This window comes from Centruroides vittatus, unplaced genomic scaffold (genome assembly GCF_030686945.1).
Source record: "Centruroides vittatus isolate TY-2023 unplaced genomic scaffold, ASM3068694v2 contig_290, whole genome shotgun sequence".
NCBI classification, from domain to species: Eukaryota; Metazoa; Arthropoda; class Arachnida; order Scorpiones; family Buthidae; genus Centruroides; species Centruroides vittatus.
Genome location: NW_027121846.1, coordinates 3,005,277 through 3,019,757, shown reverse-complemented (window position 1 = coordinate 3,019,757; position 14,481 = coordinate 3,005,277). Strand labels below are relative to the sequence as shown.

Below are 14,481 nucleotides of genomic sequence, written 5' to 3'. Positions count from 1 at the left end.
TGATGGAGTTAACAGAGTCAAGTTACTAAACTTGATGTGCAAAAAATTGCGACCGAAACCAAAGTGCCAATAATCGCTAATTGTTCGTATCACATATAATTTCGTTAAAAAAACACCTTACGATGCACTAACACTTTCGGGAATCACGCCCTGTCGTTGGCGAGACGATGCCTTCTGTTTAACCAGACGAAAGCCGCTTCCATTTTCCCGCCTAAACTGTCCTTATATATGCGCGCCGGTGGCCGGCGGTCCTCCAATCAGCGTTCCCGCTCGTCTATAGCTCTCTCTCTCAAATCCAACAGATTGTACGGAACAATCATATTGGTCCAGATTCGACCAATTCTAACGAGACACGAGCCACCACGACGAACAGGAAATGAAAGCAATCGAATTGTTTCGCTAGACGTGCGGGTTAATGCTTGCACAACGAGAAACAACGCCATAGTGCAGAGGAAAACCGATGTGATTTCGACGAGGTCGCGTGGGCACACCGACGAAAACCGAGACAAATTTTTCACGAAAAAAATCGACGATAACCGAAGTCAACGAAAACCGGGGTTTCACTATACAGTAAAACCTGGCTAAGTCGCTGCATTAACTCGAAGCTGTCAAAAGGCCACGGACCATAGTGCATAAGGTTTTCCATAAAACAGTCTGATTATGTCGAAATTGCCAGTACTTTTAACTCTAACCTGGTTTCTGGTGTAGCCTCTACCAGGGGTACAGGTTATTTTCAGGATGCAAAAAATAAGAAAAAATAACGAAAACCGAGTAATTATTTATTGTGATATTGTCAAAATGCCTGGCTCCAATATTTTAGATTTCGATACTCAATGTTCTTTAGTTGTGTCGTGCCCCTGTGCATCATACTTTTCCGTTAACAAGAGTCTTCTAGAGAAAATTTTTGAATTGAAGTAACGTGGCTTCCGGTGAAAACCGGAAATTCGTAACAAGTTAATCGGGCTTCCAATTCCTAAGATTTCCATTTCCATTTCAGTATCGAAAAGAGTTTTGAAATAATGGATTTTCTTTTTCGGTTCATTTAAAAGTTGCAGTCCATGCAGTGGCGTAGCGTAGTAGGGGCGGCAGGGGCGGCAAAATTTCACAATAAATAATAATATCTTGTAAAAATACCTAAATAAGGGGGCGGCGAAATTTTCCTCCGCCCCGGGCGGCTGACACCCACGCTACGCCACTGAGTCCATGTATATTTATTATTAAAATATATTAATGACGTTCGATTTACTAACGATTTTCTGAACTGTCTTCTAATTTCTTTCAAAATTCCAACATTAAACAAAATTTTTCTTTTTTTGAAACTGGTTATAGCCGACTCACACCGGAACCTCGTGTAGGATTTACTCTATCGATAAGCCCCATAATGGCCGCTGCCACAAAGGATCACGGGATCCTATTCTGACCTGTGTTTATAGACAAGGGATGGGCAAGCAAGAGTTCAGTGGGAGCCGAAATGTAGATTTTGCAAAATGCATGGGAGCCGCAGTTCTGTACTGTCATGGCGGATAGTATGGTAAGGCGCGCGATTTTATTATATAATATAAATGTAATATAAAACAAATATCGAATTTTTTTAACGAACATATTTTCACAAAATTATAAAAATAAAATTGTAAAAACAATAATAAAAAACAGAAATTAACACTTTCAGCAAGAGCCGCATGTAACTCAAAAAGAGCCGCATTTGCCCATGTCTGTTATAGACGTTGAACAATAGCGATATATTTTCTACAAATTTTTTAACATAAAAAAATCGTGCCGGTATAAATTAAATATTTTCAATTTATAAATGTATAGAATTAATATATGCATTAGTTTTTACAGATATATTTTCAAACGAGAACTATACGTCACCGCGTTAACGGCTATTCATTTTTCAATTTGTTCTAGAAGGTTCGGTATCCGTGGCGGAACCGTTTTAATGTAAGTGGTATTTCAAATTTAAATTTTAATTATAAAATGATATATTTAATATTATCCAGTTTAAACATATTTAATATATAAGATTGTTAAAACAATTAATGGTAATATTAATGTTTAATTGGATTTTTTGTTCGAATTACCGAAACAAATTACTAAGCCTAACATAAATTCAGAAATTAGAATTAACGGCAGTGGCGTGTTGCAATATATTATTAATATGTTATTCAATTATAATAATATTGAAAGGGATCAAAAATATAAATTCGGATAATATTGTGGAATTAATTTTCAATGTGAATCGAATCCAGGATCTACAGATGGAAACGGATTCAATTTATTCCATTTGTATGTAGAATTTTTCCCTCCTTCACATTTTGGGCACCAAGCTAAGTAAGAGATGATGAATAAATTTGGCTTAGAGTAAAATTAAAAATGTATTTCTTTATATTCACTAGACGCCAAATTACAGATATTTAAAAACATCAGAGAGGTTGCGGCTGAAGTTTCCATCTCTAAAACGTGAACGTTGAGCGCCGCAATCTTGTAAACCTAGACTCTAGGCTTACAAGATGGCGGCGCTCAACGTTTCTATTAATACTGAATTAGTTAAAATTGAAATAATTCTTTCGATAAGACGAATATATTTTAATCTATTGTAATTTCTGTTGTTTTATGTAATAAATACAAGCAACCCGATAATTTTTTCAAATACGAAACGCACAGACGGATTATGGGACTATAAAATTAGCTAAATAATTTGGCGGGAGTGTGACGGCCATTTCTTTTTAAATATAATACTTATAAATTACTTAATTTTAGAATAATCTAGAAGAAAAGATTCCTTAAAGAAATTATTCCTTTTATTTATTTTACATTTTTAATTGTCTGTAATTTAATGAAAACAACTGAAATATTAATTTTTTATCGAAAGGTTAAAAATTAATTATATAATTATCAAACTTTTTGGTACTTATGGGTTAAGAAGACGCCAGTCGGAAATTGCGATTTTTCCGAATAATGCAAGTTTTTTATTTTTCAAATTTAAAACAATTTGTTAAATCAAACAACAAATTAACGATTTACAAATGCTTAGTTTTAATATTTAACAAATTTCAAAAACTGCTTACTTCTTACGATTACAGATAACGGTTAATGTTACCTACGGTGCCAAAATGGCGCTCATCTCTGATTCCAGCAAACAGAAGAAACAGTGGGGACGCACGTTCTGACCTAACTTAACCTATTCTACTAAACTATCATAATAGGCCGGATGGCCGAGCGGTCAAGGTTAGCAGCCTGCTGCCCTGGGGGACCCGGGATAGAATCCGGACGGGCCGAAAAATCCCCAGGAATTTTTCGGGGGGTGGTGCATCCGGATATGTCAGTCCCCGTCCCTCACCACCCGGCCGCCCCATTGTGGGCCTGGCCGAACCCATAATGGGCTTGCTATAAGAGGCCCTCTTAGTGCCCACAGGGCGGAAAGAGTTACCAAAAAAAAACTATCATAATTACTGTATTATCAACCAAATTATTAGAATAGCTTAGGTTAGAACGTGCGTCCTCACTGTTTCTTCTGCTTGCTGGAATCAGAGACGTGATATCAATAATCATCCTTGATGTTTTTTCATTTTTACAACTTAAACAGTAATTTTTGTTCTTTTTAGAGTTAAATTTACTATTCTATTGTTATTTAGATAATTTCATTCAAAAACGCGATTTTGATCGTAATTTCCGACTGGCGCCCTCTTAACCCATAATTATTAATTAGATAATTAATTGCGCTATTGTTTTTTATGGGAGGTTTTTTTTATTAAATTACCGTAATTAAATCGTTCTGAACTTCTATTGGACCGATTTGACTTCGGTCAAATTTTTTAAAACACTATTGGATGTTTTTTATGACATCAGGTTTTTTTGTTTTTTTTTTATTTAATAGAATTTTTTATACATGCTTTTTTTCGGTTCCCCTGTACAGTAAGACCCCGCTTAAGGCCAGAAACACACATGCGTAAAATTCAGCGCAAAATCTAGCATAAAACAGAAAATGTAAAAATTTTTCTGAAATTTTGGCTGAAACAGAACTGAAAAAAGAGTAGAGCATGTCTACTTTTTACGCCAAAATTCCTCCAATAAAGAGAAGTCTTTTCTGTGACGTCAAAGTAGGCACGTGGTTTTTATTCTAACAATGGTGGCAATGAGGGTTAGTCCTGTAAGGCCAGGAACACACATGCGTAAAATTGTTTGGCAGAAAACTGAATCAGAAATCAGCTTTCAGTTCAGTTTCTGTTTTACGCTTTTATTCAAGAACACACATATGTAAAAATTCTAGCCGAATAGGAAACACCACTGCCACTAACAGTGCTAATTTTATTAATTTTTTTCTCTCATATATCTCTATCACTTTGTACCTTCCATTTTTTTCTCCGCTTCCTCTTCTATAATATAGAAAATTTAAATTAATACACTTGTATTCCGAATTCAAATAAAGAACGTGTGATCTAAATACTAGACCTATATATCGATTCTACTAGACCTACCTGTTGTTTGAAATTTTGCACGTATAGCCATCCATAAACGTTGTTTAAATACAGTATCTTTATACATGACACTGATGTGGTTGAACGGATTCAATAAACTCCTCTATTTCATTTATTTTTCGTTTTTTCAAGACCGTCCCAATTATAGGGTTCACCCTCATTGCCGCCATTGTTAGAATAAAAAGCACGTGTCTACTTTGACGTCACAGAAAAGACTTCTCTTTATTGGAGGAATTTTGGCGTAAAAATTTTACGGCGGGAAAAGTAGGGACATGCTCTACTCTTTTTTTCAGTTCTGTTTCAGCCAAAATTTCAGAAAAATTTTTATGCTAGATTTTGCGCTAAATTTTACGCATGTGTGTTCCTGGCCTAATTGTGACAGTCTCGAAAAAACCGAAAAATAAATGAAATAGAGGAGTTTATTCCGTTCGACCACATCAGTGTCACGTATAAAGACAGTGTATTTAAACAACGTTTATGGATGGCTATACGTGCAAAATTTCAAACAGGTAGGTCTAGTAGAATCGATAAATAGGCCTAGTATTTAGATCACACGTTCTTTATTTAAATTCGGAATACAAGTGTATTTTAAATTTTCTATGTTATAGCAGAGGAAGCGGAGAAAAAATGGAAGCTACAAAGGGATATCTATCCCTTTGTAGCTTCCATTTTTTCTCCGCTATAATATAGATAATATGAGAGGAAAAAATTAATAAAATTAGCACTGTTAATGGCAGTGGTGTTTGCTATTCGGCCAGAATTTTTACTTATGTGTGTTCCTGGCCTAACGCGTGGGATGCGTTTCTAGACGACAAAGCACTAAACCAGCGTTTCTCAAAGTGGGCGATAACGCCCCCTTGTGGGCGGTGAGTAAATCTAGGGGGCGCTGGAGGCAGGGTACCGAACGGTGACCAAAGACAAAAGTTGGGGTAACTGACAGCCGTTCCCTTTCCTCTGTTAAACGGATAAGAGGACCCATTGCGTTTAATGGTTTCCAGATGTTGAGAACAATGTACGGTAAGGGCACAAAGTGTGAGATTCATAGAAAAGTTTTCCTAAGAATATTTCCAATCCTTTCTCACACAAGAGAAAATGAGTTAGGGGGCGTTGGGTATAACTTTACGGACAAAGGGGGCGGTGGATCGAAAAAGTTTGAGAATCACTGCACTAAACGAAACAGCGTTAAAAGAGGTCATTTTAACATGGAGTAAATAGGGATAGGGGAACACGCGACCAAAAATAAACAAATTTTACTTTAATTTTAAGTTATTTTTATATTAATTTGTATAATAATATATGTTAAATAACAGAAACATATTCACACAGAAATGTAAAGTTCATTTTTAGTGACGAAGGTCCTGACTTTTCTGAAATTCTTGTTTTTTGCAATAAAGTCGTGTAGTTTCATTTGTCGCATTTTTCTTTCCTTAAGGCAAATGTCGGTAGCAGAATATCGCATTTAAAATGCCTCGTTTCGCTTTTGCACTCTTGTCAAACTCTGTATCATTCGCTACAATTTGATCAACGATTTCGGTTATCGTTACCAAACTTTTACTAAGGAAATCTGTAACAAGTTCTTTGGGTTCTTTGTTTTCAGAATCACTATTATCCAATTCTACGTGAATTCCTTGTTCTGCCAGTTCTTGAATGTCGTCGTTGGTAAGACTCTTACCAGAAATCTGCGGTAACTCCTCAATGTCCTGCTGTATCGATACAGCTATAGGCTCTTCTTGTTGAAAAATGTTGGATACCTTAAGCCAGTGTTTCTCAAACTTTTTTGTATGGTGGCACACTGAAATTATTAAACAAAATTCACGGCACCCCTATTATTATTATTATTTTATTTATTTTTATTTATTTTTTTTTTTTTTGCTTTTTTACGGTTAGTAAAGATATGAAGGATGAAAAGTTTATTTCCAAACAACACAAAAACATTCAAAACAAAAGTTATTATTATAAAGGTATCTGGTGATAAAATGAGCTCTCAATTTTTGATGATTTACTAGTGCTAATCGATTCCTTAGCTTTGCTACCAGAAACCACTTCTTGATCATTAGAATCTTCACGTTTTCTTTTTTTAATGAAAAAATTATTCACGATATCGAACGACATAATTAACTTCAATATTTTATTATAAAATTTAATTACAAGTTAATAATTTATTTTTTCTTGTTGTAAAGAAGAAAAATACTTTTATACGATGCTTTTTCGTTATTGTCCGAACATATAACAATAATAAAAACAGCTACTTACTGCATTCAACGCATTTATATTGCGCTTCTACTCGCTGCAGGAACAGAAGAACAGACAACTAGTAACTAGTTCGTTATTTTTCTAGTATTTACGTATCGGGCAATTACCGAGTCACCGAGACAAGTGGCGACGTAACAAGATTAGTAGAAAAAACCAATATTCGTGTTTTATAATTGTTTTATTTATCTAATTTAATACTTTAATTCCATTATTTTAAGTAATTTTAATTTAATTATTTAAAAATTTTCGCGGCACCCGCTTTGAGAACCACTGCCTTAAGCCATAACTTCTTCCACACTTTGTTCGTGCATTTATCAGTTAATTTTTGCCAAGCGAAGCCAATATTGCCTATGGCATCCATTGTTATATTTTTTCCAAAATTGCACCAAACAAACAGATTTAAAGAAAGTACGTACCTTTTTGCAACCTTTTTCTGATTGGTTCGTGTTCGTAAATAATCGTATTATATATGAATCAATGAAATGCCGCGATAATTTAAATCAGCGTACATTTTGAGCTTTTTTTAGGCTTCTACAGACCGCGTTATATCGAATGAGCGTTAACCGGGGTCTTACTGTATTTTAATAGCATAAAAATCAAAAATTTTGTTATATTTGAATAGATGTGGTAAACTAGTTCGCCTCCTGCTTTATACCCATCTTCCCCTGAGACCTACATGTAAACATCCCGGGAAAGCAGCCACCAGCTGTTCTCGACGTGAATGTGTTTGTAAACAATGTAGACTGCATGTGTGAATTTTCGCGACGCTGTCAAATCAGGGCTTAAAGTGACTCGTATTTTTAGCTTTTTTTCCATAGCTCCACTCTTTTATAGCTTTTTCTGAGGCAAACTCACTTTTTATTTTCCATGTGGAACTCTTTTTTTTGTAAAGGCGCGACCAACACCCCCCATACTCCTTATTTTCCTTGCGTATATCCTTGTGAAATACCGATCTCCGCGGCGCTTTGATACAATCACACTACACTAAGACGTAAGTACACATATAGTTCGGAGTTAAGAGTGATTTTCATACGGCATTATTTTTACCATTTGTACTGGTATTTATTTAGGTGCAGTGGACAAAAGAAAGAAATTGATTTTATTTAATACTAACAGTAGAAACTCATGTTTTAGCAACGGAAAATCGTATAGAATCCAATACTTTCTGAAGTAAGTTGCTATGCAAACTTTCGGTCTTTCTATTATTCTTCTTTGGCTTAAACGATGTATCACTCATTCTTGGCTACCTTAGAAAAACCGAAAATAATTATTGTTGGGTGATAATACGATTTTCATTATTATTATTATTATTAAATAAAACGTTGTAGGACACTCGTTTAAAATCTTGTATCTTTCTAGCACTCTGTAAAATTAAAGATCGAGCAAAGTTTTTTGCTCGACCCATCGTGCCAGAAAGTTTTTTTAAACTAATATCCTAAATATTAATAACTTCTGTAGAGACAATCTTTAGATAAAGACAAAAGTTTGGTTTTAAGTGGGTGCTTATATATTTGGCATGCACCATGGTTTTCTGCTTTCTAACGATGTTCTTCATTTTTCATTTCAACAGAAACTATAATTTAAAATAAACCAAGAACAAGGCAGAGTGCATGCTTAGGGAGGGCTGGCTTCTTAAAACTGACTCAAATGGTTTTGTGGTGTCATCTTGGGGACGTAAGTTGTCTGACTCTGAGCTTTTTTGCATGTTGTGTGCTTCCAATGTCAATGTATCTAGTAAAGCTTTCCATGCAATCTTCCAACATTCAAACTACAAGAAACATATAAATAAATGCAATGAAACGTTTGGTCCCAACTAGTTAATACTTGTCACATGCTCATTCGAATATAAATTGCAATCCTGCGGTCAATTTGGCACCAAATTAAAAAAATTAATTTGTAAATACAGTAGACTCCCCTATAACACGGTAGATATGTTCCGTGTTATATGAATTCCGTGTTGTACAAGTCACTTAGATTTTACAAATACATGAGCCATTCACAGCCCGGCACTAGTTGTGGGCAGTTTAGCGGTACAGCTGTTTGAAAGGTTTTCTTCCATAAAATTGATTCTAGATTAATTTGACTCAAACATTTCCAAAACATGTATAATTTTTTGGGAATAATCCATGTAAACTATGCTACAAACAAAAAATTGTAGGCAGAGCCGTAACTAGCCATTCCTATGCCCTGTGCAAGAATTTGAATTTAGGCCCCTTAATTTATTTGATTTGGGAAAATAATAAAACAAATACATTACAATAGATTTTTAATATGATTTATTTTAATTGAACTTTTCTGGCTTTCATTTCAGCAAATTCATTAATTACATCAATTTAGCAATTAAAAAAATCCCCGGGCAAATTTACTTTTGTTACAAAATGTTACCTTTACAGATTTCTAGCTCTGCACACTGTAGAAAAATCTAAAAATACGGTTTTGTATATCGTAATAATATTAGTCGTTGCCAGAGAGCGCAATAGAGAAAAATTTGTAAATTTGAAAACTATAAACATAAATTTAAATTTCTCAAAAAATAAATAAAAAAATTTCAAAAGTCGCTACTTTTGGCTGATTTGTCTGCGGTTGCCGCAACGTCACTACGTCCCTCTAAAAGTCGCCACGGTTGGGAACACTGGTGAGCAGACATCTAGGGTCTAAGTAAGGCAAAATGTAATTGCCAAACCGTGCTGTAGAAAGGTGGAAAAATTTAAAATTTAAAAATATAATTTCTTGTGAACAGCAGTTTGGCCCCCCTTCCAAGTGGGCCCTGTGCGGGTGCACCTGTTGCACCTGCCTAGTTACGGCTCTGATTGTAGGAATACTTACCGAATGTGCACCGTTTGAAAGACGCCATTGCTTAAGCTTGTTTTTGTCGCGGAGCGGCTCATTGAATGGCGGATGTGTTTCCTGATAAGTTATTCTTTCTGCGAAAAATTTGCTGAACTTTGGAGACATCATTAATAGAAATATAATTTTTATGGCCGTTGAATAATAATTGTTTTTTAGTAGGTCCGCTTCTCATTTAAACTCAATGGTTTGTGCTATTGGTCCAGATTCGACCAATCCTGTTGAGACATGAGTCGGCCATGACAATCTGTCTCATTCTTTTACCATATTATACGAGCCTTTTTTAGTGTGTTATACAAACACGATCGCAATTTTTCCGCCGTGTTAAACGAATTCGTCTTATGTGAACCCGTGTTATAGGGGGGTCTACTGTATTTAGTATTGAAAAACTGCTATTTTCACTTTAATCAAGCTTTTCCATATGTTTCTAGTCAAACTCGGTCAAAAAAAATTAATTAAATTATAATTTATTGAAGATTTTAATTTTTTTAATATTAGAAGGTAATTAGCATAAATTACAAGGTGTCGTGTTTCATCTTTGCCTTCCATTCAAGTTTATTGTCCTAGACACGTGACGATTTTTGTTTTACTTCTATGGAGTTTAGGCTTTTATTTCAACCGTCTAAAGTCAAGACCGCACTTAACATATCAGGTTAAATTAGGGTGATGCTCTCTCTATTGTAAGTTTGAAAAAGGATCTTGTAAATTCTCTTTTTATTTTTGAACTTATTAATAAATTTTTAGTTAATTGTAAATGAGCATTTTTAACTTCCCACCACTAGTCTTTCACGAAGTATTGTCAATAAAACCTTTATGTTGAGATTTGCCTGGGCCAGCTTCTCGAGCCTGACATAACTTATTCCACAATAACAGAGGGCAAAACCTTACAAGTAGTAACTCAACTTGATCGAAAATGATTTGCATAATTTAGTTTTCAATATTTTAATACAATTTTAAACCAAAACAAATAAAAATATGAACATTTATGCTTTTAATTACAAATGCTCACATGTACAGTATGTATGTATGTATATACAAAAGCTTATATCATCATCTGAAGACAAATAAATAGAAATTGTTTGTTTTGTCAAATTTAGATTGTTTTCTTTTTAAGAGCATAATTTTTTTGTTTAGTTTACAATTAAAGTTTTCAAAGTTGTATTTTTCAAAAAATGTTTGTTTATTTCTATTTAGATTGTATACTTTGTTATTACAATCTTAGAACTGTGATGAGTACTGAGCACAAGCAATAATGCAGATAGAAACCTTTTCTATGAAATTAAACTTCTCATACATACATAATTTTAATAACACAAACAAACCTACATAACTAAAAACAGATAAACTAATAAATTTGTCAATTTGACATTTTTGTTTTTTATAATTGGTAAGTTTTCTGTGTTTTCTATTGTTTCTAGTTTTCTTTTAATAATCTTTTCTTCTTGGTAAAATATCCATTATAAATGACATGTAAACGAAAGATTTATTTTAAAAATTTAAAACTGCAAGAAAAAAGAATTTCATTATATATACTTAGGAAAAAGCAGTAATAAATGAATGTAGTTAATATAATATGATAGTTAAATCACAAATTATTATTAGATATTAAAATATTTCAATTGCTTAATGTTTCACTTAATGCTACTTTAATAATATGAATATAACATCATTTCTTAAAAGGGACTATTTATTTCATTTCTGTATATTTTAGATATTTCTATATTGATATTATTAATATTTCAGATAACTGGATATGACACTGAAATTTTGAATTGCGACGTTAACCGATTATTCAACTACTACCAACTTTTAACTGATATCAGAGAATCATTTTCAGGAATTCACAGATATGTGAATAGACTACTCCCAGCAAATTTCTATCACGACATACTGATATTGGAGATGAGACACCACATGTAATAGCAATTCTACTCGATATCCCAGCTTTCCGTAGATAGATGGAAAATATCTGATCAATTTAAAAACAGAACAAGCCAAACAAAAAACATTTCATACTTCGATAATCACAAGTTTAGATAATCATTTACAATCTATAATAAGTACATTTTCAAAACTTACTAGTGAAGATAAACTTGATCTGTCTAACTGTTCTATTTCTTTAAATGTATTAACATCAGCTTACAGATTAATTGGTCAGTGGGTGAGCAAAAAGAAAGAGTTCAAACCAGAAAATGAAATTTGGCTTTTAGAATATTTTCAATGTATTTTACAGAATAATTATAATTTGAAAGAAGCAGATTATACAGGTTCAAATGTAAAAAAGAGTAATATCGTTAATTCATGCTTAGATTTTTAAAAATCTGTTACAAATAATTATTCTCTACCCAAAAATTTAACTTTGATGACTTCTTATGCTAAAAATACTTACAACAGTTTGGCTGCAACTGGTAATTCATAAGTACTCTGTCAATCTAAGGAATGTAATGAATTAATAGAATTAGAACCTGTTAAGATCTAATCTCACCTAAAATACTTCCTGGTCCAAGGAACAAAAAATATAAAGTTTTAAGGAATATTTTATGTTCACTAGTTGATTTAAAGAAATTAACCATTAGAAGTGGAGAAAAAATTGTTTAGTTATAATGGCAGTCGGATGTTGGAAAGCCATTAAATATCTTCCAAGATTTCTTTCACATAGACACAGAATCCTTAAAAAAAACTTGATACAGAAAGAAAGAAATTGAATAAATTTATATTTTATTTTATTTAGTACCTGTTCAATTAAATTGTCTATTGATTAACATCCTGGATCAACTAGGTATTCCTAATGAAGTATTTGAGATTACTAGAAGAAATGCTTTCAACTATAACAGATATTTTAACTGATGATGAAAAAGCTGCAGACTATCTTACTTTTAAATTGACTCTAAAAACTAATACAGGGTTTAAAGAAATGGTAAATGTAGGAATTGGTTTGACAGGCGATCCATTCTTTTGCGGACTATTACTATGATTTCGAGAAAGAGCAATTCGTGAGTATTCCGCTTTATTTTATGTACAGTACATTCTTTAGTATATTATTCATTATACAGTATGCAATCACTAATTATTTCAGCGGATATTAAGGTGAAAGCTAGAATAGCCATAATTTCCAACGAAGGACGGAATATGTTTGGAGTTCTAGACAAGACAATCAACTAGGCATTCCTAACGAAGTATTTGAGATTACAAGAAGAAATGCTTTCAACTATAACAGGTATTTTAACTGATGATGAAAAAGCTGCAGACTATCTTACTTTTAAATTGACTCTAAAAACTAATACAGGGTTTAAAGAAATGGTAAATGTAGGAATTGGTTTGACAGGCGATCCATTCTTTTGCGGACTATTACTATGATTTCGAGAAAGAGCAATTCGTGAGTATTCCGCTTTATTTTATGTACAGTACATTCTTTAGTATATTATTCATTATACAGTATGCAATCACTAATTATTTCAGCGGATATTAAGGTGAAAGCTAGAATAGCCATAAATTCCAATGAAGGACGGAATACGTTTGGAGTTCTAGATGAGACAGTCATGGCCAAGTATTCATACAATATACAAAAGATACTTTAGATCAAGAAAGTAGTACAGAAACCATAATTAAAACTGGTAAAGTTATCTTTACAAACTGAAATATAATTGAAAGTAAGTTACTTGTTATTTTAATTAATGTATAATATTTTAGGTCGAGTATTAGTGACAAAAAATCCTTGCATTTAATCTGGAGATATTCGGATGTTAGAAGCTATTGATGTTCCTGCTTTACATCACATTGTAGACTGCATAGTATTTCCACAGAAAATATCTGATCAATTTAAAAGCAGAACAAGCCAAAGAAAAAACATTTCATACTTCGATAATTACAAGTTTAGATAATCATTTACAATCTACAATAAGTACATTTTCAAAACTTACTAGCAAAGATAAACTTGATCTGTCTAACTGTTCTATTTCTTTAAATGTATTAACATCAGCTTACAGATTAATTGGTCAGTGGATGAGCAAAAAGAAAGAGTTCAAACCAGAAAATGAAATTTGGCTTTCAGAATATTTTCAATATATTTTACAGAATAATTATAATTTAAAAGAAGCAGACTCTTATTCTAAAAATGAAACATAATCCTGAGATGATTTCAGAAAATTATCATTTACTAGGTGATGGTGCATATCCATCATCCAAAATTATTAAGTCCTTATCGTGATAATAGACACTTAAACAATATTAAAAAAATATTACAATAAAATTCTTAGTTCAACTAGAATTGTTATTGAACAAGCATTTGAACAATTATTTGGCAGATTTAGAAGGCTAAAACATCTACATATGTTTCAAAGGGATTTGATTCCAGAAGTAATTATTACTGACTGTGTATTGCATAATTTGTGAATTTTATACAATGATATACCTCCAGATGCTTGTTCTATAAATGATAATTTTCAAAACAGTTCTCAGAATTTTTTTTTCTATTAATACATTAAAATTAAGTTTGTAATTATTATTATTATTATTGTCTGCTATTACATTGTGAACTTTTAATCACAATGATACCATGTTCATCTGCATTTATAATGTATAATTTAAACAAAATTTTATTAAATATTTGAACCAGTTTCAGAAAAAGTATTAATCATGTATTTAACATTTTGTTATTACTTTTAGTTATTTGTAATTGTGAATTACATAATTCTAATAAACTTTGTTCATTATTGAAAGTGCTTTGATTTTTTGAATAGATGTATTTTGGTAAATCTTAAATACATTTATGAGTCATCAAACAAAAAATTTTATTAAAATATTCAAACATTTTACATTTTATTTCCTGCCAATTTTAACAAAACATCTGTTAATTTTTCCATGGCTTTTAATTTTTCTTCCTCTATTTTTTTAAAATCATCCC

At 32.5% G+C, this 14,481-nt stretch overlaps 1 long non-coding RNA gene across 2 annotated transcripts; it reads left to right on the top strand.

Moving 5' to 3' along the window:
- Positions 1 to 1,925: 1,925 nt before the first annotated feature.
- LOC136972449 (uncharacterized) lies at positions 1,926 to 13,439 on the top strand. 2 transcript variants are annotated; one of them, XR_010880334.1, is made up of 6 exons: positions 1,926 to 1,941; positions 12,310 to 12,571; positions 12,655 to 12,795; positions 12,865 to 12,954; positions 13,038 to 13,192; positions 13,269 to 13,439. It is a non-coding gene; the product is annotated as an uncharacterized lncRNA (long non-coding RNA). The 2 variants fall into 2 exon arrangements; XR_010880333.1 differs by lacking the exon at positions 1,926 to 1,941 and having other exon boundaries at positions 12,295 to 12,571.
- The last annotated feature ends 1,042 nt before the right edge of the window (positions 13,440 to 14,481 follow it).